Source organism: Anser anser (genome assembly GCF_964211835.1).
Source record: "Anser anser genome assembly, chromosome: 3".
NCBI lineage: Eukaryota > Metazoa > Chordata > Aves > Anseriformes > Anatidae > Anser > Anser anser.
In genome coordinates this window covers 88,308,734-88,335,745 of record NC_139722.1, presented here as the reverse complement: position 1 = coordinate 88,335,745, position 27,012 = coordinate 88,308,734, and the positions used below count along the sequence as shown (strand labels likewise).

At 40.6% G+C, this 27,012-nt stretch overlaps 1 long non-coding RNA gene across 2 annotated transcripts; it reads left to right on the top strand.

Moving 5' to 3' along the window:
* The first annotated feature begins 9,588 nt into the window (after window positions 1-9,588).
* LOC310896618 lies at window positions 9,589-23,358 on the top strand. Of its 2 annotated transcripts, none has more exons than XR_014581676.1 (3): window positions 9,589-9,831; window positions 11,021-11,153; window positions 17,685-23,358. It is a non-coding gene; the product is annotated as an uncharacterized lncRNA (long non-coding RNA). The 2 variants fall into 2 exon arrangements; XR_014581677.1 differs by lacking the exon at window positions 9,589-9,831 and adding an exon at window positions 9,967-10,885.
* The last annotated feature ends 3,654 nt before the right edge of the window (window positions 23,359-27,012 follow it).

Sequence of the window (27,012 nt, the reverse complement as noted above, 5' to 3'; positions counted from 1 at the left end):
GTAAATACACCATTTTTCTCCAAAGACTTCAATCTCAGTGAGTTGCAATCAATGGAAAGACTTCCTACTGATTTTGCTCGTCTTTGGATTGAAACCTGCACGTGGAGTACAGAGTGCTTAATGCAACAGCTTTACCCTGCCTCAGAGTCTGTCACATCACGAGATCCTTTTTCCATTCCTCAGGTTAGAGGCAGATTTGTGAGTCTGTTGGGCTGAGGACGCGGAGCCGAAACAAAGGATGCTTATGAAAATGATAGATTTGTATCCTCCCTTAACAGCTGTGTAGAATAAGCCCCTATAATTGCCAAGTTGTTTTAAGCTTGCCATCGTAATTTACCATGATTCCCTAAAGCAATAGCAGATGAATCTGAACAGTGCTCGGCTTGTGGTCCACCCGCAGCGTGCCCGCGACATTGTCCTGCTCTCAGACATTCCCGTGACAGCCAGCCGGTGAGTCACGCAACCGCAGCTCCTCATCGCCAGCAAAGGGAGCCCACCTGAGGGGCAGCCGTTCGCTCTTTCCCTCATTCATGCCCTCACTCACTTCTCCCGGGGGGTCCTCTCTCCTGCATAGGCAGTGTCTCCACGGAGGCGTGCTGAAGATCTCTTTAGAAGCCTTTTGCACGCAAAAGCAGGCACTCCTGTTACACGTCTGCGGGCTGATTCACTGGAATATGCAGACAATCTAACATCACAGGCAGCAGTTAGGAACAGCCTGCACAGTCTCTTCGCTACACACATCTGTATTCCTATCTGGAAATAACTTGATTACGTGCCTCAGTGCTACAAGGTCTGGCTGTGAGTTAGTTTCGTGTTTGAATCAGATGTACTTGGACTGTAAAGAGCAGAGCTACTCCCTCTTCAGCATAGGGTCATCCAGGAAAGCAGGCATTTGTAGCAAGTGGTATCGGATCATATAGCCCCCTTTTCTCATTTTACTCATGTTGAATTTTAGTCAAGGATTTTCAAGGACCACAGTTTTTACCTATCAGATTATGTACAGTCTTGAACTGAAAAGATGTAATTGGAAGAAAAAAGGAAAAGATCTACCTCTGTACAAATGCCTCTTCTCTATTCCTATTCAAAGCACATCGATGGCTATCTCTGACCTGAGATCAAGCAATCCCATACTCCTAAGCTGAGTTCACCTGTGTTGTCTCTCATTTTCTGTAAGGCTGTACCCATGACTGACAAGGATCAGGATTCCTCTTCAGGATGACAAATTTGATAATTCCCAGCAAGGTACCTTGAAGGATTTTTTTCAAACAGAGTTGATTTAAAGGCAACTACAACTATCAAAATTAGAAATTATCATTGCTAACTATTTAAACTGAGAGAAATCCTCTCCAGTTGAGAGAACCTGAACAAAGACCATACGTAAATCCTTAGCATCAACTGGCAATAACACTGGTGGGTTTTTCTGAGCGTTTGCCAGTTTTGCTTGTTATGCTACATAGCGTTCTCAAGGTCTGCAAGAATCTCTTGTGATTCTTTACGGTTCAGTTCATCAAATACTGACATTTTCAGTGTTTCATTATTTAAGGTTGCTTTTGCAAGCCATAATCATACAGGTGTTCTTCAGTCTACTCATCATCTTTGTTATCACATATCTTTCAAAAGCTAGAGTTCAACTAAATAATTTAGCTCTGCTCAAAGATAGGGCTGACAAACTGAATTCCAGTGACCTGTTATATTATTTTTTAAATTGAGTACTGTTGTTTTTTCTTCTGACAGAACTCAAGATCTGTTTATATTGCAGAGAGGATCTAGGTGATTTTACAAGACAATTAGATTGAACAAAGTCTTATTACAAAGCTATACAAATAGTTAGTTACTACAAACAAAAGATTCACAACAGCAGTTTAAGTATTTCCTCGTATTTTGAGGTAGGGTTTATAAAAAAAAAAATTCAGCTCCATATCCATAACTCATTTATTCAAAGTGTTTGTTTCAAATCCGCATCCAAATCTCATGTCATCTCTCTCTCTCTCTCTCTCTCTCTCTCTCTCTCTCTCTGATCCCCAAAGCAGGCAGTGCCTGAGGCTTAAGTTCTGCCCTGTCCTGGAGAAACTGGGGAGTTTTACTTAATTTATGCATGTTTTAGACTGCTTTAAAGAGTTCTGATCAGCACCTTTGGGAAATGTGTTTTTTTTTCCTTTCTATTAAAACATGTTTGTACAGATTAGCTGAGGTTGAATTTGCATATAAACTAAACCTCTTTAGTAAGTAATTTTCTGGAATTTAGCTCTTTCCAAATGTTTCCACAGTAAAAGTGGAAAAAGTGCCCTTAAGCGTTGTGAATAATAGTCCACCTGTCTGGTAACATTAGGAATAAAAATAAAAAAGAGTTTCAACTGAATTCCCCAAGTTTTTTGTGGAAAAGAATACAGGCATCATATTCTTGAAAGAGCTATTAGAGATTCTCAGTTTCTCAAAGCAGGGAGCATTTTTCTTAATTGTTTGGTAAGAGTGTCTGCTGCTGTAAATAAATGCGTAATGGTTTGTCTTTAAATAAAACATTTATGTTGAATACTCCATTAGCTAGTTTTGACAGTTAAAAGAAACATGATTTAAGGGATCTTTTCCCTCTCTTGCTGTACAATAATCTTCATTACATGTTAGCCTTTATCCTGTAACATGAAAGCTTATCTCCTCAGCAAAGGAGGCTTTTGAGTTCTCTCTCACTGGTAAAGTAGTTTAGCTTTATGCCAAACTGGAAAATTTCACCCTTCCCCAGGGGTAAATAAAATCCCTATAAGCAAGAGTTCAAGTCGAGCAAGTTCTTCACAAGTTACTCTTTCCATGAGTCACACACTTCTCTTCTCCAGAATCTGTCCAGCTCCCTGTCTCAGCGATGTAAGATCAGCATAACCCAAATTATTCTTTATAGCTGAAAAGAATACTAACCTCTAATACTAACAAGAACAAAAGCCCTCTTCAGTTACAAACCAAACTTTTTGCCTTCTTTCCTTCTGCAGTTTTCTTTCTTCACTTTCCCATGAAGCCTTAGCTTTCCTCTTGCTGTTTTCCTAGGTCTGGCTCTCTAATCAAAACAACATGCTTACCTTTTAGGTTTCTCGTATAGATTATTTCTAAAGCAGCCACCAGTCCAAATGTTTTCCAGTCAGGGAGATGCTCTTTGCTTATACTATCTGATCACACATGCATTAGGGAATTATGTTGTTCACTTGTGATCATCCTCTGCAGCTCTCTAGCACATAAGGCTTAGACTGAAATCAGCAGTGGTGTGGGGGTGGACGTGGGGCTTGGTTTCAAGGGCCAGCACTGCCTGTTACAGTCCTCTTCTAATTTGTGATAATATTCTTATCTTGAGAAAAGCTAATGCTCTTTGAGCATACCGCTGATTCTGCAATCAATTAATCTTGCACAGTGTCGTAAGTATTCTATACAGCCATTGTTTCCATACATTAATTCCAATAAGACCAACAAATATTATAGGAAAATATATTTTTACTTTCCTGACTTAAAAAATCAGAAACAGCATCTCAGAGGATAACCTATTTTGTCCATAAAGGGAAATACAGCACAATGATTAGCATCTTCCAGGGCTAGGTATTATGCCACATGGGAAAACTTTTTTTTAAAGTAAGAAAATAAGACGTTTAAAAGAACAATGAATGCTTAAACTGGGAACGTGAGTGAGAAGCTGTGAGCTAGTTTTAGTCACTGATGGTGCTGATTCCGCATATTATAAACCCATTTGAAACACTGTGCTCAACAAGCAGAGTGGTCCCGAGGGGGAGCTTGGATTTTCATCAGGTATTACAAGCACCAAGGTCTGTCTATTGTCGAAGAGGATCTTGTCATAGACAATAATCCCACCGAAGCTCTTGGAATGTTTTCACAGTTTCATTTTCCAGGACACCTCCAGAAGCATAGCTGGTGATGTCTAGCTATTGTGGAGGATGAGTTATATTCTCCTGACCTTCAATAGTAGGTTAAGCCACTAGGTAGCCTATTGAATCCAAAACCAGTTACACTAATATTTTGGCTGCCTAAACCTGTAATTTAAAGATGTTTAGAGTCACAGGTTTATGAGTATACTGTAGTAACACAAGCTATGACACAAAATACTTTCAACTCCAAGCAATGAATTATTCTTTGTTTATCTGTATTTGTTTTACTAGGTCTCTTTTTTCTACTTCAAGGTTTTTATGATATACAAGAATAAACATTATTAGTATTTATACATAACAAATGCCAATGTACTTAGAGAAAAACCCAAGCTCCACAATAGGTTTTGCTTTGTTTTAAAAGTACAATGGTGTGAAAATTGAGCATATGTTTTAGGTTCCCTTTTATCGCGTTAGAGCATTGTCTGGCTTTTCCAAACCATATACATAAATATGACTATATAACCTGAAGATAGGAAAGCACTTGTTTAAACATGTGCATGCCTACAGTACAATAATTCACGGAGACTCAAAGTTGGCACCATGTTCTGACATAGAAATTTAGGGTTGCACCACATGTACTAAACAATTGCTCTAATGTTTGAAATACAATGGCCATACTGTTTTGTTTCCAAGTTCCTTTAGGAAAAATCAGTACAGCTTTTTTGGTACAACATTACCTCTCTAGGTAGTGTAGAAAAGCATTCAGCGTATTATTTCTGAATATAGCAATTACCTATAATACTGTATTAAAAAATAATAACAACAAAAACCTTCAAATTAAAGCTTAGGCAAAACCTACCCAATGGCACTTGGGACTGAAACTCTGAAATTCAGTGGGAACGCAGCTGTAGCCCCTGGATGCAGAAGCTGCAGGTGGAACACTAAAACACAAACAAAAAAAGGCTCTCTAGGAAAAATATCTAGAAAATAAAAGTTGCATATACCAGTTTCATTGTTATGAACCACCAAGTCAACCAAGCGCTTTCTTTTATGAGATGTTACACAATCACAGGAAAATGAGTTGGGGGACTGTATCAAAAGATAATGGTGGAAGGTAGAAGCGGTGGGGAGAAATGTTCCCTGTTAAAAGACGGTTCCCTGAACTGGATGTAGCTTCGCCGTGGATGGCTGTATAACTCTGCACACTCTGCTGTTTGCTCCCTCAGCCCACAGAACTTCACTCAGAAAACATCAAAGTTTTTCCCAGCTTAGTCCTGCAGGTTTTCACATCACCTCACAACGCCCCGTATCACTGCAGGGACCATAGTTCGGCCACCTCTGCAAATGGCCACTCTTCCATGAGCTGATAAAGGCAGAATGGGTTTGGTGATGCGTTTATTCTAAGCTCATCTATAGATAGGAAATCATCCTCTGCTTTCCTGGTGACCAAAACTGACCTTGTCATCTAGACTGAGGGAAAGCTCCTGTGTGGAGCTCAATTGCACTGACTACAAAGCTCCCACAGCATGAGAGGACATAGCAGTCTGTCAGGAAATTTCTCTGCTGGATTATAAGAAGAGAAGGCAACTCAGCTGTTCCCATTGTTTTTTTTTTTTTTTTTTTGGCAAAAGACAATGAAAAATGTGAGCCCAAAAATCAGTCTTTGTAGCCACAGAGGAGCTCCGTGGTCTCTGTTGTTTGACTCTGCTAGTGAGAAAGCACTGACAGAGTTACAGGAACGCCACAGCAATTATTTGTTCCATGCACTTTAGTAATTCTCAGCAATAAATACAGCTGAGTTTAAACTGACACTGCTATGGCACACTGTCTGCCTCGAGTTTGTTTTTAATGCTGTCTAGTTCTATTAAGCAGCTAATAATACTCACACCTATGCAACGCTTTTCCTTTATAGACTACAACATACTGACCCAGCTGCACCCGTTTCACACGGGGGAAAAGCCAAGGAAAGTGAAGCTGACGCTGGACTTTCTAACGCGTGCTGCAGTTTGGGTGGCAAGAGGCTGACGGATATTACTTGTTTTTCTCCTCTGGTGTGCTGGAAAAGGGCTTAATTAGCCACAGTGGACTTCAAGCGTGCAGCCACTTGTAGGGCTGCAGGGTTCCCACACATCCCGCAGGCGCAGCCGCTCGTGCTTTGCGCATGGGGCTCAGCAAGTGCCAGGCTGCACCCTCCTGCCACAGCCCCACTGGGTCCTGGGGCACAGCACACCTGCTGCACGTTACAAAGATAAGCAGAAATAAAAAAGGAGGGAGACAGGCAGCCTTGGAACGGTCTGCGTGCTGTGTCTGGGGAAAGGTGGAGAGGAGAGGGAGGCTGTATAAGCAGCAGGGTATGAGCTGCTGAAACGTGCAGGATGGTGAGCGAAAAGGCATTCAGGGAAAAAGTAGAGGGGGGAAACTCTCCACCTCATTTTGGTCCAGCAAAAAAACTTAGGCATTGCTTAAATGTCCTGTGAATCTGCGGAGCTGGAATGTAAATGAGGTGCACTGTGCACCTGCACCAGGCAAAATGTCAATTAAAGGTGTGCAGGCAGATTTCAACTTGGAATTCCCTCATTTAAGGGCCTGAATTTTGTGTGCCTGAGTTCTGCAATCTTAACATTTTTCAACATCTGTCCACCTTCCTGCCCTGTACTGGAAACAGTCAGATTTATAGCGCAGTTCTCCTGATTATTGTGCTCGAGTAAGTGAAAGCTTAACAGAACAGGAGGCCAAGCTCCTGCCACTGCATGAGAACAGACCACAAAGACAGATCCCAGGGTTAGATGGCTCGGTAGCCCACTCTTACGAGCAATCCCATCATCGCATTGACAGCAAACGTCACATCTTCACAGAATGGAGAGTTTTTGCCCCATCACTTCTTTGTAAGGCTGCCATTGAATTTCCGATGCTTAGACACGCACTTCTAATTTCCAGCCTCTATTTATCCGTGGGCAGTCTGTATCTGCTCCCTGCTTTCGGTGTGAGAATTTTCTGTCCATCTTAGCAAAGTTTAGGGCTTTTCCCAGCTGGGTAACAGCTATATCAATTTAACGGCAAGTCTCCTGGCACATCACCCATGGATTAATAATAACTGCTATGCTGATACAGGACTTTATATTTGAAAAACCCAGTTCTGGATGTTATAGAGACTATACATCCACCATAATTCCTAACACCTTGCAACTGTAGCAAAAAATGTATTCATTTCCTTTACAGAGGTGTAGACAATGCTCTTGAATTAAGCTACTAACAAAGTTTTAATGTTTAAGTATTATTTTAAGCAGACTAACAGATTTATCAGTTAAATAACCAAGCTTTAGCCTTAACAAAACATTTAAATAACATGGAATTAAGGCCTAAATAACCTATTACTTCAGAGAAATCACACAAAATCACTTTTGAGAAGACATCAAATATTAAAAGAGTTTAGTTTGACAGTGAAGCTTATCAGCTTAAAAGAACATGAAATATTGGGAAGTTACTCAGCAACTAATCTTTTCATGGCTTGTGCTGAACAAGAAATATACAATCGGTCCCCCTCTGTTGAGTACAATATACTTCTTATGTGGTTTAAGTTTTAAAGTATTTGTATACTTACTAGTTGGATTGCTAGGTCAAAGAATCAACAATGAACAAAAGTATATCCTAAGAACAGGCTATTCTTTTTCTTTTATAGCATCTGCATCCAAATACTCAGAAAACCATAATCTGACTATTTCTAAAACAGCTTCAAGAAAGCCACCAGCAGCTGCTTAGGTTCTAATTTCTTTTCAAAATTAGATTATTAATTTAGGTACAACTGAGAAGGTAATTTTGGCCTCCCCCAGTTTAAAGCTCAGTCTTCCGATAATATTCTTGTTCCCTATTTTGTTACGATTCCCTATTTACAAAGAAATTCTGAGTTGCTGGAAACTGGGCTTGTTGAACAGCTGGCACGGCCACTCAAAAATAGGATTTTCTTTTTAAAGTTAATATTGCCATTTGTGGCCATGGGGTTTGTGTGGCTCCAACCCAGCTGTTCAGGATAATAAGGGAGTGGACAAAGGCATGTTTCGCCCTCTCAGACCTCGCTGCACTGCTTCTGCTTAGCTTTTGCTTTGGAAAGTGAAGGGAGGGCACGGGCTGCCGGCTGGAGGATACCCCTGGGAGCTGACGGGCAGAGAGGTTTCCGTTTCCGCAAAGCTTCTGACCTCTTCTCCACATGGGCACAGGCCAGGACAGAAACACGGTGTGTGGCGAGGAAGTTGGGGGTCACAGCCCAGCTTCACTGCCCATCCGCCTGCTGCATGAGGGGATGCTCTGGGCAGGAGCAGGCCCCTCTGTGGGCTCCCCACCTTACCAAGGCTCCTCCTGGAGACTGTCTAAAGGTTTTCCTTAAACACACCCACACGATCTGAGCCTCAGTCTGTACGGCTATAGAATATACAGGACACAGCCTATCCCACTGTAGGCAGAGAGCAAATTTCTGCCTAGCAGCCTGTGGAAGGAACAAAACCAAACCAAAACAAAACAAAAAAAAAAAACCACCACCAACAACACAGAAACAGGCACCCCCACCTCTTTAAATCTTCAGTCATATTTGAGTGAGCATACATAAACAAGATTGCTGTGATACCTCTGTCAGTATGGGAAAGCAGGCAGAAGGCAGGGCTGGAAATATGCACACGGGAGGTACACACAAAACCCTAAAAATAAGAGCCTATAAATGTACTCCAGAGTCAAAAGTAAGTGAAATGTTTTCAGAAAATCCTAAAGGGAAAAGTAGAAGAAAAGCAGACCAGCCCTCTGGGAACTCTGCTTTCTTAAGTCATAAAAACCTCTGTTTTCCCCGTCTGGAAAAGTTGTCCACAATGCTCAGAACAATATGTTTTTATTTTCAGTCTTTTACACCAAATAACCATGAAAATAGTTTATTGTAAACTGCGGTGAATGGGCAAAAAGCACCACCTTCATTTGTGAGACACATATTTTTAAAAGCTGGAGTTTGAGACATGAAATTGAAATCATTGAACAAAGTTTACAAGTAAACTTAGTATTTCGGCAACATCTTTATGTCCTTAAAAAAAACATGTTTTCCAAATTGCTTTAGTTTTTTTATGCTGTATGTAAAAATATTTCATATTCACTTATGAAATTCACAGAAATTTAGAATGTCAAAAAGTTTTTTTAAAAATGGAGATGACAGATGTGTTGTTAATAAACCAAAAAATATATTTTATTGAATGAAATGGCTTGAAAACAAGCCAAACTTCCAAAAAGGAAAGCAAGATACATTTTTTGTTCTTTTTTTTTTTTTTTTTCTGAAGGCATCCGACTGTGCAGGAATGCTTTGTTGAAAATTTAAAGATGGACAAATAATCAAAAACTTGGTGGAGCATGGAGCAGCAGACTGTATTAATTAAACCACAATTATCTTTGTGGCACTATTTGGTTTTGCACAGTCGTGCAGTATATTCATGCATATAGTGTCTAATCCTGCTATCATTAGATAGACAAAACTCTAGACATCAGGAATTTGGTTTGGTTAAGTCAAGCACAGTGACTTATTTCAGATGCTGATATCTGTTTCTTAAAAAGAAGCATTGTTAGTTTTTCCTGTATATTCTATAGCCATACTGGCTGAGGCTCAGATTACGTGGGTGTGCTCAAGGGAAACCTTTAGACAACACCCAGATATTGCAGAAATTTATAAAGCTGTTAATGAGACATTGCTTGGATGTGTTGCTGAATCTGCAGCTGAACTGGGTCAGAGACTGAAGCTCCTGGGCACCCTCCCAGCTGCTCACTGTTGCTTTTCCTTTTTTCCCCTGCCAGAGGTTACCCTCCTCCGTGATCTGCCTCTGTCACTGCATGCGTAGGTTGACATTGTGAAATTATGTAGTTGTCATGATTACTTTATCATTAATGCCTCTCAACAGTTACTCACCTCATGGATAAGATCCTGCCTGTCTCTCTCTTGCTGAGGCTAGGGGTAAGTCATTGGTCTTTTAGTTCTTCATGGGTGCTGTAACTGAAGCAGAGTGAGCTTGGTCAGCAGGCTTGCTGAAGCTGGCACCCACCTGTGTGGCTGCTGTAGGAGACCAGAGTTTATAACAGCAGAAAATCATCAGAGGCACTTCTTGCCTCCCTCTGGTACACAAACCCCTCTTGAGCAGCCCTCCCAAGAAAAAGAAATCTCTGCTCCAGCTCACTGGGCTAGTCCTTATTCTCAGACTCTGCTGTGCCATAAACGCAGGCTTCCTTAAGATGCCAGTCAAAGGCAACCTTTTAGTCCTCAGTTTGGCACACCACAGGATAGGTGTTAAGGAATAGATACAAATCGGGTTTTGCCACATTTGTATATATTTATATTATGCATGTAGCAGGGTTCCCCAGAAATCTAACAAATTGGAAGCGGGCGAAGAGGTGATAAGATGCTGTGGAGCTTTGGCAGCCTGCCACTGTAAGCTAGTGTTTGCTGTGTATATGTCATGTGCAGATCTTGTGCAAAGGTCATAGCAAACTAAACATTACAATTCCTAAAAGGTCTTTGCACAATTAACGTTTAAAAAATAATATATACTGTATAAACTGCTGTGTTTTAAAGAGGACAGGAAGAAGAGAAGGTAGCCTGCAGCCAGGAATGTACTAATTAAAGCATACAATAGACATATTAACCAAGTGACCTTAGCGGTGGGAAGGAGGCAGAAGGAAGGGGGAAGACATGACATAATACCCTTAGCACTGTGTTAGAATCCAATGCCCTGAGAAATGGGACAGATAGGCAGGAAGACAGCAGTCCTGCCGTTCTGGTTGGAAAAAGCTGTCCTTACTGAGGGAGTGGCTCTGCCTACTCCCTAATTTTGCATATAACAACAGGATGCCTGTAGAGTGCCAGTCAGTGCACCCTGTTGCTGGGGTGGGCAGCATGCACTAGCCTGCAGCCTTGAGAGCCCATGGAGACCTTGGAGAGGATGCTTACTAAATGTGGTTTTAATAGTGGTGGTTTTTTTTCCTATCTTTGTATCACAGATCGATGCTTTGAGGTAAGCCTGTTCCTCAACCTCAGTCTAAGTGAACATCTGACTTGGAGTAACCTCACACATTAAAGCACTCTTTCTGCGAGCGTGGCGATGTTCAAAACTTTTCCTCTAACCATTGACCCCATCTATATTTTTCAGGATACCATAATGATAACATACTGAGCCTCCTCTTAGCCACACAGGCTGTTTGGGAGATGGTATCTCTGGGACTGCGGTGGGGGAGCATCTGCCAAGGGACTGCTTTAGCCAGGAAAATCCTCTGGCACACAGGGTGAGTCAGAAGCTTGCCAAGTACGGAGTGTTACGAAGTTTGTAATGAAGAAATGAAGCCTGTGCGTGCTTTTTTGCCTCCATTTTATTGCTGTTATGAAGGAGCATCCTTACGTTGTGGCCCAGATTCTGGCTTGTTTAATTTAGATCTACCAATTCATTTTCCTTTTCTGTCCTCAGCTGATCTTGCAGATAAACTGGGCTTTTCCTACTGAAAATTCCTGTTTGCCTCTATCTCCTCTTCCCCAGCACCACCCACGTGTGTCTGTGAAATTCCTCATTTAGTTGCATCTGTCCCTAATTTATGACCCAATGTCTTTATCAGCCTCTTGTGTTTGGGCTGCTGCTTGGGGCTGGATTTACTTGGCAGGAGCCTGGGGAGGTGCCAGCAGTGGCAACGAGGAAGAAGGATGGAAGATCTTAGCCAAATTCTGTTACAGGAAAGTCCTGTCAAAGTAATTTGGGGCCCACACAGCAATTTAGATATATGACACACCTGCCCATAACTCGCTTGCATACTGTATTTTTCTTAGCATTTTTTCTTATTTTAGAATAGCAGTTTGGAGCTGCTCTTGGTATCAACAGCAGGATGAACACGATAGTCTCACTCAACTTTAACTGGTATTTTGCTCCAAGGATAGTATCAAAATATTAGCTCTTACTATTATAATTCTATAAATTTTCTTGCATGCAAGCACCCGGTCAGAGGAATGCATGCCCATACCAAAATTCTTTCAATTCTTTGCTGACATATGTTGTGTATTGCCTGAACAAAGAAAGAGAATAGGTCTTTTCAGCCATTTAACAATTCATACCTAAGGTCTTTGTATCTGGGGCACAGGAATGAAGCTGGTCCCCAGGAAAAAGAACAGCAAAAAAGACCTCAGTGTAATTGTGTTTCCCTTCATCATTAACTGCAGTTAGGAAAAAAACAGGCATCTCTTTCATGAGCTTTAGGTCCTTGAAAAGCCAACAAGAGCTCCCAGTGTGAAACACTGCTAAATGAGACAATACTGCTCTTGGACACACTAAGTGTATACTCAAGGGTATATCAGGTAGGATGGCTATCACATGTCTGCGTCAATCCTGAACAATTACTGCTAATGTACTGTCCAGGCTTAGTGCCTGCAGTTCAGAAAGGATGCTGACAAATCATAAAATGTTCAGAGGAAAACCACAATGATTAACACAGAGGTATTAATCTTCCTTGTCCTGTAAGCCCTGTACCAAAATCTTCTTTGTCTTATAAGCCCTGTACCAAAATCTTTGTTTGAACAAAAGCAAGGCAATGGATGTGTCAGGAATGATCATTAGAAGGCATTGGTCCCTCAGGAGGCCCACTGCTCACTGCATGTGGGATGAGGCAAGGCTGTGACAGGAGAGAGGCCAGTGACTCACCTTCTTCCATAACCATGCTCATCCACGAGCAGCTGGGCCAACACAATCCATACAACACGGTCCTGGCACGTGATTGCATCTTATCTCTTTGCACCTTGTCTAGCTCTAGCACTGCTGGTTAGCCATCTGGAAAATAAATGTTCTAAATGAGAAGCGCCACGAATTCAGGCTGTTTAGTTCAGCAAAAACAAGGTTAAGGATTGACCTGTTCAGAGACTGATACGTACCTAATGAAACCTTGATAACTGTTCAACTCAGCAAAGGAAAGAGATGTTGAAGATTGCTTATGAAAAATATCCCAGTCTCTTACGGTCAACAAACTGTTTTTGAATGTAATCCAGTCTTTGGCACTTTGGAAAAGAAAGCTCCTGAGGCAACTATAAACTCCTTCCCTCTCAAGCCCATTCTCCTCTGCAGCAAACCCATACACAAGTATTGCTTATTCACATGGTGAATGACTGAAGTTGAATAGCTACGAAATCTCATCCAAAATTCTCTTTTCCTTGGTCTATATTGAAAAGAACTAGTAAAAATGCTCATACTCATTTCTAAGTTCCTACTTTTAAGGTATCTATATATGCCACAGTAATCATAAACTTAAATTAAAAATATACTCTAGACTGTAAAGCAGTCCAGCTACTCTGGCAGCTTACCTCCTTTCTGATGGTGGTGTGGAGCTGCCGAGAGTGTACATCATCAGCAAATTGTGCAGAGCCTTCAGACTTAGTGCAGGAAAAAAAGCATCCAGATGCCTTTGGCCACAATGACCCTTGCTAGCAGAGTTTGAAACTTCAGAGTGTATTATGGCACGGAGCCATTTTTTGCAGTCCTCAGGTATGCAGAAGTGCTGCTGGGAGATGAAGAAAAGGAGGGATTTCTGGGAAACTGACACATTTACAAAATCTTAAACAACATTAAATGTATTTTTAGGAAACATCTCTCAGCTTCCTTAAGAACAGGCTAATAAGAATCCCATGACAACGATGAGAGCTTCAGCAGCCATTATTGTGGCTAGTGGGGTTTTAAAATAGCAATAGAATTATTGTACATTATTATTAAATTCTCTTTGTTACCATTGATAGAATTGATCGCGTACCCCTCAGCAAATAAACACATTGGCGTATTACTCATTTTCTTGGTCAGCTGTTGTGTTGACAGGCCTCTTTTATCCTTTGAGTGGTGGATGGTATGTGTTGCTGCTGGGAGACAGCAGACAAAAAGTCAAGTTCAGGGCTTAGGGGACAGCCTAAGAAATTCCAGTGTAGCTTGTGCAATGTGTGAGAATCAGAGATTCGGAAGGGAAGGAGAAGCCCTAGCTAGTGATTGTAAAACAGATTTTGGATAGCCATCTAGATTGTTTTCCTGCTGACATCACTCATACTTGCTTATGAAGGTGCCATAATAATTTCTAGACACTGTTTGGATTTCTCAGCAATTTTAGAAACCATCTCAACATCCAGGATGTCAGACGCAGTAACTTGCCAGAGAGGACAAAAAACATCCTCACAACAGCGAAGGGAAATGCCGCTTTTTCACACGCAAACAGAGGAAAAGGAAAAATATTTAGGGGAGTCTTCGTCTTGCAATTACAGTTGTATAGCATAACCCTCTGTGTGAGAGTCCTAATGATTTTGTTGTCATGAACCCAACTATACCAAATTAAAAGGAAGCCATAAAAAACAGTAAGTCAACCTCTACATGCTTTTTATACCTCAATATGCCATACCCAATATCCCTGTGGTTTCCAGTGACTGGAGAAAGAGCAGCCTGTGCCATTAGGCAGATGTGTTTTCTGAGCAGTCAGACTTTGTTTCCTAGTTCTCCCTAATGCTCTGCCCTGCCTCCAGCAGCAGGCCTGGTCCTGGCACCCTGAGCACCGTCCCTATACCCTCAGGATAGCCAGGCAGTGAGAATCAGCACCATGAGTTTTGCAGCTGCTCTGCGTGGACCTAACAGTGTCACCAACCGCATTCCTGGGACCTGACACACACTGGAACACCTCTCCTACGCATATTTCTCCTCTGGTTTTGGCTCATCCCAGTGGTTTTCTTAGAAAAATGATCTAACTATGGTCATATGACTTGAAAGTGTAAAGCACACATTTTGGCCCCTCAGCAGAACAGACTTTTGAGTGAAAGCCTGTAGAAGTGTACTGATGTTCCGACCACCAGAGGGGGCCTGCACTGTCCCAGATATTCACAGTAAAAAACAAGAAATCATCTTTTAGGAGAGAAAGAAAAATGCAAGTATGTATTAGGTAGCACCTACAGGCACTGAGTCACGATCAGCTGATTGCAACACACTGAGAAATGGACAAGGTATAAGGAAAACAAGTTCATGCGGGGTGAGCAGCGAGTGCTACCAGATACCCACTCTGTTAGCTGCTGTGCCCAGAAGGTATCCCACAGAGGAAATTCTTAAGGAATAATATGAGCTTTTCCGTGAATCTGGATGCAAAACACAATGAGATTATTTTGTCTGTTGTATTGAACCACTGCCTTGCCCCATGTTCATTTCAGGAAAAGTAATGCTTTAGCAGGAGGTGGAATTTCGGGAAAAGTAAAGATAAAAGTCAGGTTTTCAAAACTGTTCTTAAATGTATGCGTATTAATAACTCAGTTTTAATTTCAAATGGAATATTTTTCAGTCTATATTTTATCAACATTTTGCATAGATCTAAGACAAGGTTGGGCATCCTAGCTCCAGTACTCAGAATACACTTCAGAAACACATTTTCCAGCTAGTACTTCTAATTATAGTGAGAAATCCTGGCACAAATTTTAACACATTAGAGTGGAAAATCTCAAAGAAAAAAGATTTGTTTTTCCTAAGAAATGAACTGATAAATAACAGAGATATTGCTTTTCATCAATACCTACTTAGTTACCATACTGGAAGTCTCAAAAGCACCTGTTTTTCCTTCGCCTGCACATTGTTTTTTTTTCCTCTCTGTAAAATGAATAAAAAGTACTCATAATACCATACCCCATGCCTGTGCTCTAAAGCAGAGCTTTCAACAAGCATCTATATATAATCATATGCATAACAAGGCAGCAGAAATTCAAATTCAGTGTTTAATGTTAGAAATCTTGGTTATGTTCCGTGACTTTTACCATAGGCAGTCTATACAAAATAATGACATTAACACCACCATAAAGAATTTTAAAAGATAGAAAAGTTAGTACTGCTTGAATAGCAATAGCCAAACTTGGATGTTCTTGCTGGGAAACACTGTAAAAAGAAATCAAATCTTTCAGCTGAAAACCTCATTCCTAGAGTCACTGAATAATACATAAATAGGGCCACCTAGCCACACAACATTTGCCCCCCACCCTGACTTACTCATGTATTTGTAGTGCATATGAAAGCTTGTGGGTGGCCTGACATGGTCCTCATTCAATTTTATTTAATTACTCACTCGATTTCACTTGAAAGAACTATTAAAATGGCATCTTAATTGCTCTGTGTTATCCAGAATCTCTTTCAAAGCCCATAAACTGTCAAGGATTAAAAATGATGTCACTTTTCTGAATTCCCTGTTCATAAAAAAAAACAAAACAAAAAAAACCAAAACACTCTTCATCCAAGCCAAAATAAACAAATAAACACACAGAAATACACAGGCCTTGCAAAGGGGACCAACTCTCCCTCCCGGTGCTGCACTGCTGCTGCAAGCAGGATTTGACAAAACGGATGACAGATGAAGCACTACAGCCAGAATGCTTTAGCAGGAGGTGAAAGTCATGTTTGGGATCCTCAGACCCTGGGAGATGGGGGTTCACAGCCACCCCCACACTGTGCCCCACATACATGGGAACTGCTGTCCTGCGTCAGACCAAAGATCCATCTAGCCCAATATCCTGCCTTTAACAGCAGACAAGGCCAGGCTTTTTGGAAAAGAATATAAGAACAGAGTGTATGAATCAGTGTGGTGTTCCCACCCCCAAACATCCTCCCTGTTTCTGACAATCAGCAGTTTAGAGATTTCCTAAGCCACATCTGGACCACTGTTATTAATAGTCAAATATAAATTGAGACCCTTTCCAACCAAGGGGAAGATACAGGGGCTTGGCTGTAACTGCAGTCTAGTTAATGCACTAGCAGTCGCAGACAGTGGTTTTATCACTTCTCTGAATTCAGAGAAGGTTTCTGCCTGTTTCTGACCTTCGCACACAGAAGTGCTGTAAATTCTGGATGCCCCATCACTGGAAGTGTTCAAGGCTGGGCTGGATGGGGCTTTGAGCAACTTGGTCTAGTAGGAGGCATCCCTTCCCAAGGCAAGGCGGTTGGAACCGGATGGTCTTTAATGTCCCTTCCAAACCAAACCATTTCATGATTCTATGAAATTTGAGACTGGCACTAAGGAGAATTAATACCCATCAGACTTCATAAACATGGATTATGCCATCAGTAGTTTTATCAAGCAAGTTATTAGTTGTATGGCAAGGCCTGTTCTTACATGCACACATATAACCTGCAAGCAGATGTTAATTGCAAGGTAATATCGAATCCGCCCCTTAAGAACCCTGCATGTACGGATCAAATATCCAACCAAACTTTTCTAATGCATTTCAATCTAGCTGAGAAATGGAAAAGTCCTGGTGTAAAAGCATGGGGCATTAGTGCAGTTGGCCATAACTTCCCTTGAACTGCTACAGATTCCTTATGCAGCAGAGCTCACATACATGGCTGTAAGGACCAGCTCTCATGGACCAAGAAATAAGATTAATTTTTACCTTTGGAGAAGGGAGAAAATGAAGACAGAATACTTTCTCTGGGAACTTGGATTCTCCTGTGCTTGATCTCCATGCATAGTTTTGCCTTTTCTTTAACTAATTTGAAAGAACAATAATCTTTATTTCTGCCATAAATAAAATCGCCTCCCCTTCATCTCCTGATCAAATGCCACAGACTTTTTTTTTCTTTTTTGATGGAGTTTACCCCAAAATAACTGAACTCTGAAACCTGGCATGCAAATAGCTCTAATCTTGGTGTACACATATGTTCAAGCTTGAAAACAAACTGAGTCAGATAAAAATAAAGGTGTTAGTAATTCTGAGTATGTCTGCTTGGCATCTGCTAAGAATTTAGCATGTCCTAATTAAATTCCCTTGCATTTTGTGACTTGACACAGATACACCTGCCGGATCTGGATGCTCAGAAGGCTCTGCAGAGGCAGCAGACAATGAAGAAAACAAATGCCTCAGTTATCACAGAACCACCTTCTGGATGGTAAGAGGAAAGGAAGAAGAAATTGCCTAAATACAGACACACTAGAGTGTTTTCTTCAGAGAAGTGCAGCTCCCGAATACTTTTGTTCCGTTCTGCTCCTTCAAGCTCAGCAGTTACTTGTGACTTGACTAAGTTGTTCCAGTCCACCACTTACTCTGCATCACAATATACATTGAACTGGTCCTGTCACATTCCATTTCCAGTGAAAAGACAGCATCAGTCACTAGTTGTGTCAATTCAGCTCCTGATTAATCAGAGTCCTCAAGTATATGCTCACATTCAAGGAACTCATGCACCCAAATGGTATACATGGAGTGTTAGACAGTAAAATTTATCATTAAAATGTTCTTTCATAATTTAAACAAAAAAAATCTTTATTTTTGTAATTTTGTAGATGGTACAAGGTGACGAAGTGCCAGAATTGGCAATACTTACAATAATTCTGTTAGAGCAAGTTACAGGCCTTCTAGAATCAGCTTAATATCTATGCAGTGTAAGCAGTTGGAGAGCATCAACAGTTGCCTACTCCAAAACCCAAAAGCCATAAAACCTACTGCCTGTACACTGGAGTTCCCAGCATCTTTAAGCTGTCCAAGTGAAACATCCTCCAGGATCAAGGCAGGGATGTACAGGTCCACCTCTCTCTTTCTTCCCTTCTATGTAAGGAAGCTACAGAGAAGTCAAACATAATCATGTTATGTTTAAAGTTAAGCCTGAATTTGTTGAAAAGAAAGGAACGGACTGTTCCGGGTACTAGTAAGGCATACACGAGACAGTAAAATAGGTACTGTCAATCTTGAGGGTCTCTGAGATGCAACAGACCATCCACCTGAAAAGTCATTTCTGTCATGCAGGAAAGCAAACTTATGTAATCTCTGAATTTTCTGAGCATTAAGCATTGACAGCTTCTCAGAAACCATGATAAATACTGAAAAATTTTGAAGTATGTTTTAACTCTATGTTGGATTTCTGATCGAGAAGTGAACAGAGAACCATCGGCTAGCAAACAGAATACTCGCCATTGTATTTTTGTGAATATTTTATACATTAGAACTTGGATTTTTCTCAGGCGTGTCTTAAAAACAGAAGAAAAGGATCAGTTTGCACTATACCCATGTATGTGCATATATGGACACATCTACATATAAGAACAGTACTCATAACACATATTTTGTCATTAAAAAAATCCTCCTATGGGAAAATAGCTCTGAAAATGGCTTTTTCCATTTTGTTGATTAGAATTCATATAGTTTCCAGTTATGAATATAGCTCTCCAACAAGTGTTTCTGCCTATTACTTACACAATTTACATTCCGTGTCAGTTAAAATTCAAGGAGTCCTTTAGCTTTATGTCCCCTGCTGACACATGCTTATTGTAGACAAATAGTCCCACCACTCAGTCCTTGTCAGGCTTATGAATTCAGTTTTCCAAAGTGCAGCAATGACAACTCAGCTCGAACAGGACAGTTCAGTAGTTGTAGTTACACCGTTGTCCTGGTTCCAGCTAGGACAGAGTTAATTTTTCCTCATAGTAGCTGGTAGGGTGCTATGTTTTGGATTAGGATGAGAAGAGTGCTAATAACGTGCTGATGTTTTAATTGTTGCAGAGCAGTGTTTACACCAGGCCAAGGACTTTTCAGCTTCTCGCTCTGTCCTGCCAGCGAGCAGGCTGGGGGTACAGCAGGAGCTGGGAGGGGACAGACCCAGGACAGCTGACCCAAACTGGCCAAAGGGGTATTCCATACCATCTGACGTCATGCTAAACAATATATAGGGGTGGCTGGCCGGGGTGGGGGGCCGGCTGCTCGGGGATAGGCTGGGCATCGGTCAGCGGGTGGTGAGCAATTGCATTGTGCATCACTTGTTTCTTACACATTATTATTAATAATACTATTATCATTATCACTATTATTATTATTATTGTTATTATTATATTCCTGTCTTAATAAACTGTCTTTATCTCAACCCACCGGCTTCACTTTCCCGTTTCTCTCCCCCATCCCAGAGAGGGAGGGGGGAGGGTGAGCGAACGGCTGTGTGGTGTTTAGCTGCCAGCCGGGTTAAACCACAACAACCGTAATCAGAACTGTCAATGGAAGCAGTATATTTTCTGACTAGGGAATTAGTTTAGGTCTATGCATAGTAGGAAAAAAAAGATTTCAAACTTGCTTTGGAATACTACACAAAAGATTTATTTTAAACATTTTTTTCTCTGTTTACTGTTTGCTAGATGTTAATGGGATTACTGGTGCATTTGCACAGGTAATGGAGATCTCTGAAGGCAAATTTTACAAGAGACATAAAATGTATCTCTTATTCTCAAATACCATTTATTATTTTTAACTGCCCCAAGTGAAAGCAATAAAATTCCCTGCTCAGCACTTGAGGAATGAGTATCTGACAAGGAATGTAGCAGAATTGCCCCCAAATAACTTTGCCCTGACCCATCAAACACAGGAATAAAACAAATGAGATGGTTCTTCCCTCCCCTCCTCCTTTTCTGAGAAGCCAGCATTCTCCACTGAAAATAAACCAGTGTCAGTAAGTGACAATTCTGGAATTCTCCCTGGGAGTTAAATCCCATCTGAGACACTAAATCACTTCATGAGAATGTGTCCTATTGTGAAACGTTTGTATCAGGGTCCCATTGCACTGTCCTTGGGTGCATTCTTTTTTAATAAAATAGGCATTTTCTTCCACTTGGGCACATCATAAAATTGCCGCCAAATAACACTTCATGTGGCAGTTCCGTAATAATCAAAAAGACATGCCAGTTACATTATTTTAAATGTTAGTCCTAATCCTTCAGGCAATTACTAACGGATAGTAGCAATCTGTGTAGTCACTGGAGCATCAAAATGGACTTTATAAAACATCTAATGCTTAAAAAGCAAACAAACAAAAACAACACAATAGTTTGTCAGAGCACAAACAACTTCCCCACAAGACATCTGAGAAAGAATGAAATGTCAAAAGTTTGGACAAATCCAGTTTAGTCATTTTGTGTAGGTCTCTGCCTGCACTAGCAAATTTCAATCCTTTCTTATTTTGTTCTGGCATGAATGCAGTTGTGCTAAAGGAGCAACAAATGAAGCAGTAGTAAGATGGGCAAGAGGAGACAGCTCTAGCAAATGGGAAAACCCTACCTGTTTCTCTGCTTCAGAATTAGGGGATGACCGTAGCTACCAGGAGACTTGCTAGACCAAAATTGGGAAAAAGTGATTGCAGAGACAAACACCAGATGTGTGACATTGCAGACACACTCACAAAGCCAAGATCCCCAAGTAAACAGGCCCATTTCTACCACCCAAATAATCACACCACACTGTGTGTGATAACTCACCTTGTAGAAGACAAAACCACTCCGATTTCAGTCCACATGGGTACGATGCAAAGCTTGCCACCTGAAGTTCTCCAAATTGCCAATGAAAACCGGACAAAATGTGGCCTTGGAAACAATGAACAACTTTAATACATTATTTTCTGATTAAGGAATTCAAAACAAACAAGCAGATTAACCCATACATGCAACAACACTAGAATGTTCCCATTTTTCACTATACTTCCCCCCTAAATACTTTCAAATGCTGATGCTGCACAATTTGGTCCTGCCTTTTTAGAAATTAGGAGCTCTCATTGCATGAAGGAAGCAGGAAGAGCTGCCGCCCACCACCTCATGTTATAGACAGGGCAGTGGGATACCTCAGCCAACGTGTCCTGGGAACCTGCTGCTGAGGCCTGGGCAGTGATTTGGAGCTGCCCTGTGGGACAAGTGTGCCAGGAGAACTATCGAGCCTGGTGTGACCTGGTCTAGCCTCTTCAGAGACGCGTGTCCTAACGCATCCTCTTGCTCCCAGAGAGGTTTTTACCCATGAACCTAAAGAAACAGGGCCAGCAGGGCTCCAAGTGTTCATGCTGTGCCTCCTGCCATGCTCCTGCTGGGAACACCTGGCCAAGGAGGACAGACGCAAGCTCAGTTTCTTCCCCAGCCTGAGGAAAGCCAAGTTGTGTACAGTAAGTCCAGGACAGAACTTGTATCTCTCATGCAGCAGCCAGGACATTCATTTGTGAGGAAGGAGTTCAGGTCTCCATATCCACACTAGAGAACATTGCAGGTTCATTTGTACACATATACATACATACATAAAGGTGTATATATGTATTTAAATAATTGAGCTTCAGTCCTTCCGAGGACTGCAGAACCACCCAAAGCATTGCCAGAAATGTGCTGAGGTTGCAACTGAAGCTGTAGAATAGAAGCCCTGGCACCTCAAGCAAGGAGGGACTTTATGGGTTTAAGACTGGGAGGCAGCAAAGTGAGGGCTCTGGGGCTCTGTTTTGGTATTTCCTGGTTACCGAGCACCTAGCTTGAGCACTTACGCCATTTGTGGGGTTGAGCCTGAAGCTTTGAGTACACAGTAGTATCCCACATATGTTATCAGACAGGAATGCTTCTCCTTCAAACCCAGCCGCCCATCTTTGCTGTTACAAATACTTTTATCCGAATTATGCTCTAAATGTTTTCCCAAATTATTTTCAAGGAGCACATTAAATGAGGCAATACATCTATGAAAAATCCAAACAAATACAGCAACTGTTTTGTTAAGTTTAACTGCTTTTCATGAGAATATTTAAGACAAAAAAACAGGAATACATACACATCTTTGGAGCTTGAAGGAAGTGAGATGAGGCTAAAGGATGCATGTAAATTGAATATTCCGTCTTTTGAGAACTTCAGTTTTTTCTCTTTCTGTATATAATATGATTCAGAGTTCGCGAAAGGAACTAGCCTTAACACAGAAGACATCAGTATCCCGCAAACATTGCTTATTTGTCAACATTAATGTTCAGAGAAACCTAACGTCTCTGTGAAATTATGCCTTTAGGAGGGCAGAATCTGCTTTTTTAAACTGATCTGAAAGTACTTTACTTTCCTGTTTATAGCATAAATAGTACAAACTAAAAAGGGACAGTACTCAAGACCAACCAATTGCAGGCTTCACAAAGAAAATATTAGTAAGTTTGGTGTGCCCCAAACCTTTAATTGCAGTGTCTGAAGATCATTCACTTATTCCGATATAGTTATCCTAGACTTTAAAAATCAAAACGTCACCATAATTTCTTAAATAGTTTTCTGCCTTTTCCTTCTCCCTTTCTCAATGGAGAATATCCATCAAAATACATTGCTTACTTAAGCTTTCATATTTATGCTGATTCTGTATGCTAGAAAGGAGATGACAAATATCAAGTGCATTTTTCAAAATGATATAGAAGAGACAGTCAAGTTAATTATCTTCATGACCTCAGTGAAATGACAGATCGTGCTTCTGGTGACAGAAGTGACCAGACCAATACTTGGCCTCTGCTCTTGGTTCTGGAATGACAGAGTTGAACCAGTGCATCCATTCTTGATAGGATTCTCTAACTTTGGGAAAAGCCTTCGTGCATTCAAGAGATGTGACACACAGAGCGTTATCCTCATCCTAATGAACAGACATACCTGTCTAAGTGCAGGCACCGGCGTTCACGTTGTAAAAACCAGATGCTTTAACACCATGCATAATGACATAACAGGATCCCGTGTCTGGAAGATGAAATTAGACAAGCTTAAATGGTAAAGCACACAAATTTCTACTGTGAGGAAATAAAACAGTTACAACATCTTATGGAAGGATGCCTTAAAGTCTCCATGCCTTCAAGTCTGTGTCAATGCTGATTTTTTTCACACCTAACACAAATGCTCTGGACACAAAGCAAAAAGTGCAGGGCAAAATTCTATGCTTTGTGCTATAACAAAAACTGAAAGAGATTAATATTAATAATTCCTCCTTGCTTTAAAGTCGATCAGTTCTCTGATCATAGTGGCATTAAGACGTTTGGAAGAGTTCTCTGATATACTGTTTTAATTAATTTTCCCATTTTTGAAACATTCCTCTGTGTGTGTGTGTGTTTTTGCTTCACTTCTTATTTTCCTGATTTTTTGAAAAAATAATCAAAAACCACATAATCTTTCCCAGAAGATCTGCTTATGTTACTAAATACATTACCTACTTCAGATGCAAGCCTATTTTTATGCATTCATTGTAAGAAACTATGAAGATTTTTTTCTTAATTGCTTAACTTGCATTTTATCCTGAAAAACCCATAGCTTTTTCCAAAGATAATGAGGGTCCTCACCTCAGCAATCAGATACTTCTAGTAGAGCATGTGCTAAACATCTCTGCAGGCATCACTAAGGGTTGCCTAACATTTGAAGAAGTAGAATCCTAAAGTTAAACTCAAAAATATGTATTTAGTTAACTTTACAAATAGTGAATACAAATCAGCTCCCTCTGACATGGCTGTCTGACATTAGACCTATTCGGTTACATAGTGTTGAAAGCAGATAAACCATCAGAGCTCATTTCCCCTTTGCCTTCCTACAATCTAAAGTTAATGCATTTTTTTTTTCCCCTCATCACTTGTCTTTCATATGGGGGAAGAACAGAAAATTGAGATCTGTCCTACTAAGGAATTTGCAGACAATTGACTTTCTGACGAACCCCTATAATGTATAATTCATTTTCCAAATGAGATCCTGCCAAACCTGGAGAATTTGTGTTCAATAACATCTTTATGTGACTCAATATTTTATTCAACAAACTAATATCATTATTATTCTTGTCCTAGTTCCTTAAGATATTGAAGATGTGTAATCATGACGTGTCTTCCCTTAATAACTTCTGAGCACATGGCCTATTGCAGTTGAATTTTAAGAGGAGCAGAGGTGTCAAATACATAAAATTCCTACAAGCTTGTTAAACTAAATTGAGGACAATTTTCTATTACTGCTCCACTGAAGAAAGGATGGCAGTGTTTGACATCAACAAATGCAACACTGTGGGTATCCCAGCTCTGGGAACAGGTCTGGCAGGCATTTGCACTGCAGACCAGACAAGACCTACCTGTAAGACAGAAAGACATCTGATACTGGAGCTCAGGAACCTCGCTCCACACAAAACTGTTTTCTATGCAGCAATTGATAGGTGACTGTTATAATTTAAGACAAAACCATCTGTGTAGTCCCAACCCACCTCACACCAAGCAGCTGCCTCTGTGCGCCATCCAGGCTGCAGGCTAATTCCATGCAAAAGATGGCCTCTGCCTCCAAAAAGCCACTGCTGCTGTTACCAGTCCCCAAAGGGGACTGATGAAGGGGAAGACCCAGAGCCCTCCTTCTTAGCCAGGTACCCCAAGCAAGGATGCCACGTCCTGCGAACAGGTCCTGCAACTAATCTCCAGCCCTCCCTCCTAAGAAGCGTTGGACAGCTGTCACACAATCCATAAAATCTCATGCAATAATTTCAACACTACAATATTTGTCTTATTTCATTACGTTGTTATGGCTCTGGATTTCATTCTGCCAGAACTCCAGGTTTCTGTCCTCTTTTTTTTTGTAAGTGAAGACATCAGATGTAAGCTAAAAAATAAAGAATTATGCTGTATCTATGAGGAAGAAAAACCCACTAAAAATGTTAAATTGAAAAATGACCCAGCCTTTATGTCAAGATTTTTCCTGGAACTGATAAATACTAGATAGACTACAAGAGAAATTGAAAATAAAGTTTAAAATATGGCTGTAATAGCTAACCAATTTGGACAGCTCTATGGAAACTTAGAAAACCAAGTTCAAGCCACAGAGATTTAAAAAACAACAGCAGGAAGATCAGATTCTTATCCTCACTACACACTTCGAACAATACATTTGTTTTGACTGAAAAATCCCCCAATATATTTTTTTAAAAAATTGGTTACTTGCATAATACAAGTTTGTAGATATAATTAGGTACTCTTTACACCCTTACCTCATACATCATCTCTCTCTGATGAAAACCAATTGTACTACATTATGCCTTAAATATTTTGTCACTGGAAGTTCAGCTAGAAAAACAAATGCTTAACAAATTTATTGTTCACTTCCTGAAAGGATTCTGGTTTTCATTAAAGCCAAGACCAGTTACAAAAGCTGCTTTTCAAAGACTCCGTGTATGGTACCACAGACAGACATTAGGTACCTAAAGGAAGCCCATGGTGAGAGTAAATCATGGCACATTTACATCATCAATCACTAGATATTTGCAAGCAGTTGCTATGGAACTAAAGCATCGATAGCGTGGACAGTCACAGCTTCATAAAATCACCCATTCAACCACATCCCCTGTGTTTTTTATTAGCAAAGATGACATAGGAGTGGCCCTCTCTGGCATCACATCTGCACGTATAGCCAAGCCACAGCCTTTGTGGTTCTGAGCAGAGCTGGGGCTTATTGCTAAGAAATTTCATCTTTTAAATTAATGTTTTATAGTAAATAAACATGTGACAGTTTGAATGCAAATATATATATATTAATAATAATAATAATAATTGAAACATATAAAGGGCCTGGTCCTATGATCACTTTGTTACTTCAGTTTTACTGTTGACTTAATTGAACACAAAGTCAGGACACGATAAACCATTCAAAGTGCAATAGCTGAGCATATGCCTAGTCTAGGTAAAAGTGTGCTGCTGCTGTCTATCAAGACTTCCCTTTCATGCACTGTCTGAACCAAACTCTTTGCTCTACACAGTAATACCTTTCCTCTACTCTCTGTTTGTAGGGAGACAATCCTGATGACCTAACATCAATCTCTCATAATGCAGAGTATTAACCATACTGAATTGTTTTCTCAGTCTTATTTTCAGAAAGCATGGCCCATCAAGAGTAGCATCAGACATGGTTGTGAACCCCAACATTTCCTCTGTATGCTGTCTGAACATTTTCTTAAAATTTTTCTTGCTTATTCTCATCTGAAAGGTAGATTGTATTGAAAAGTTTGAGAGTAAATACATCCAGCTGTTTCTTGAGTTATGCAAGGCTGGAAAAAATGCGCTTTTCCTACTGTAAGAAGAAAAAACACCTTGCCTTTCTCCACACAGCTAGGAACGCCTGCTCCATTAGATTTGGAATATAAATTATTCTTATTCCGCAACACACACAATTGTGCTGGGTGATAAAAACATCAGTAACAAAAAAAATCACTTCTGATTGTACTCAGTCTCCCCAAACACACAACAAAGTGCAATGAATCTCCACCCCTTTTCAGATTAAATTCTTCATTTCTTCTACTCCATGGGTCAGTTTCATACAACTGGTTTTAATACAAGCAGGCAGCCAGGGCAGTCACTCCATGATTTCAGTTGGTTCGTAT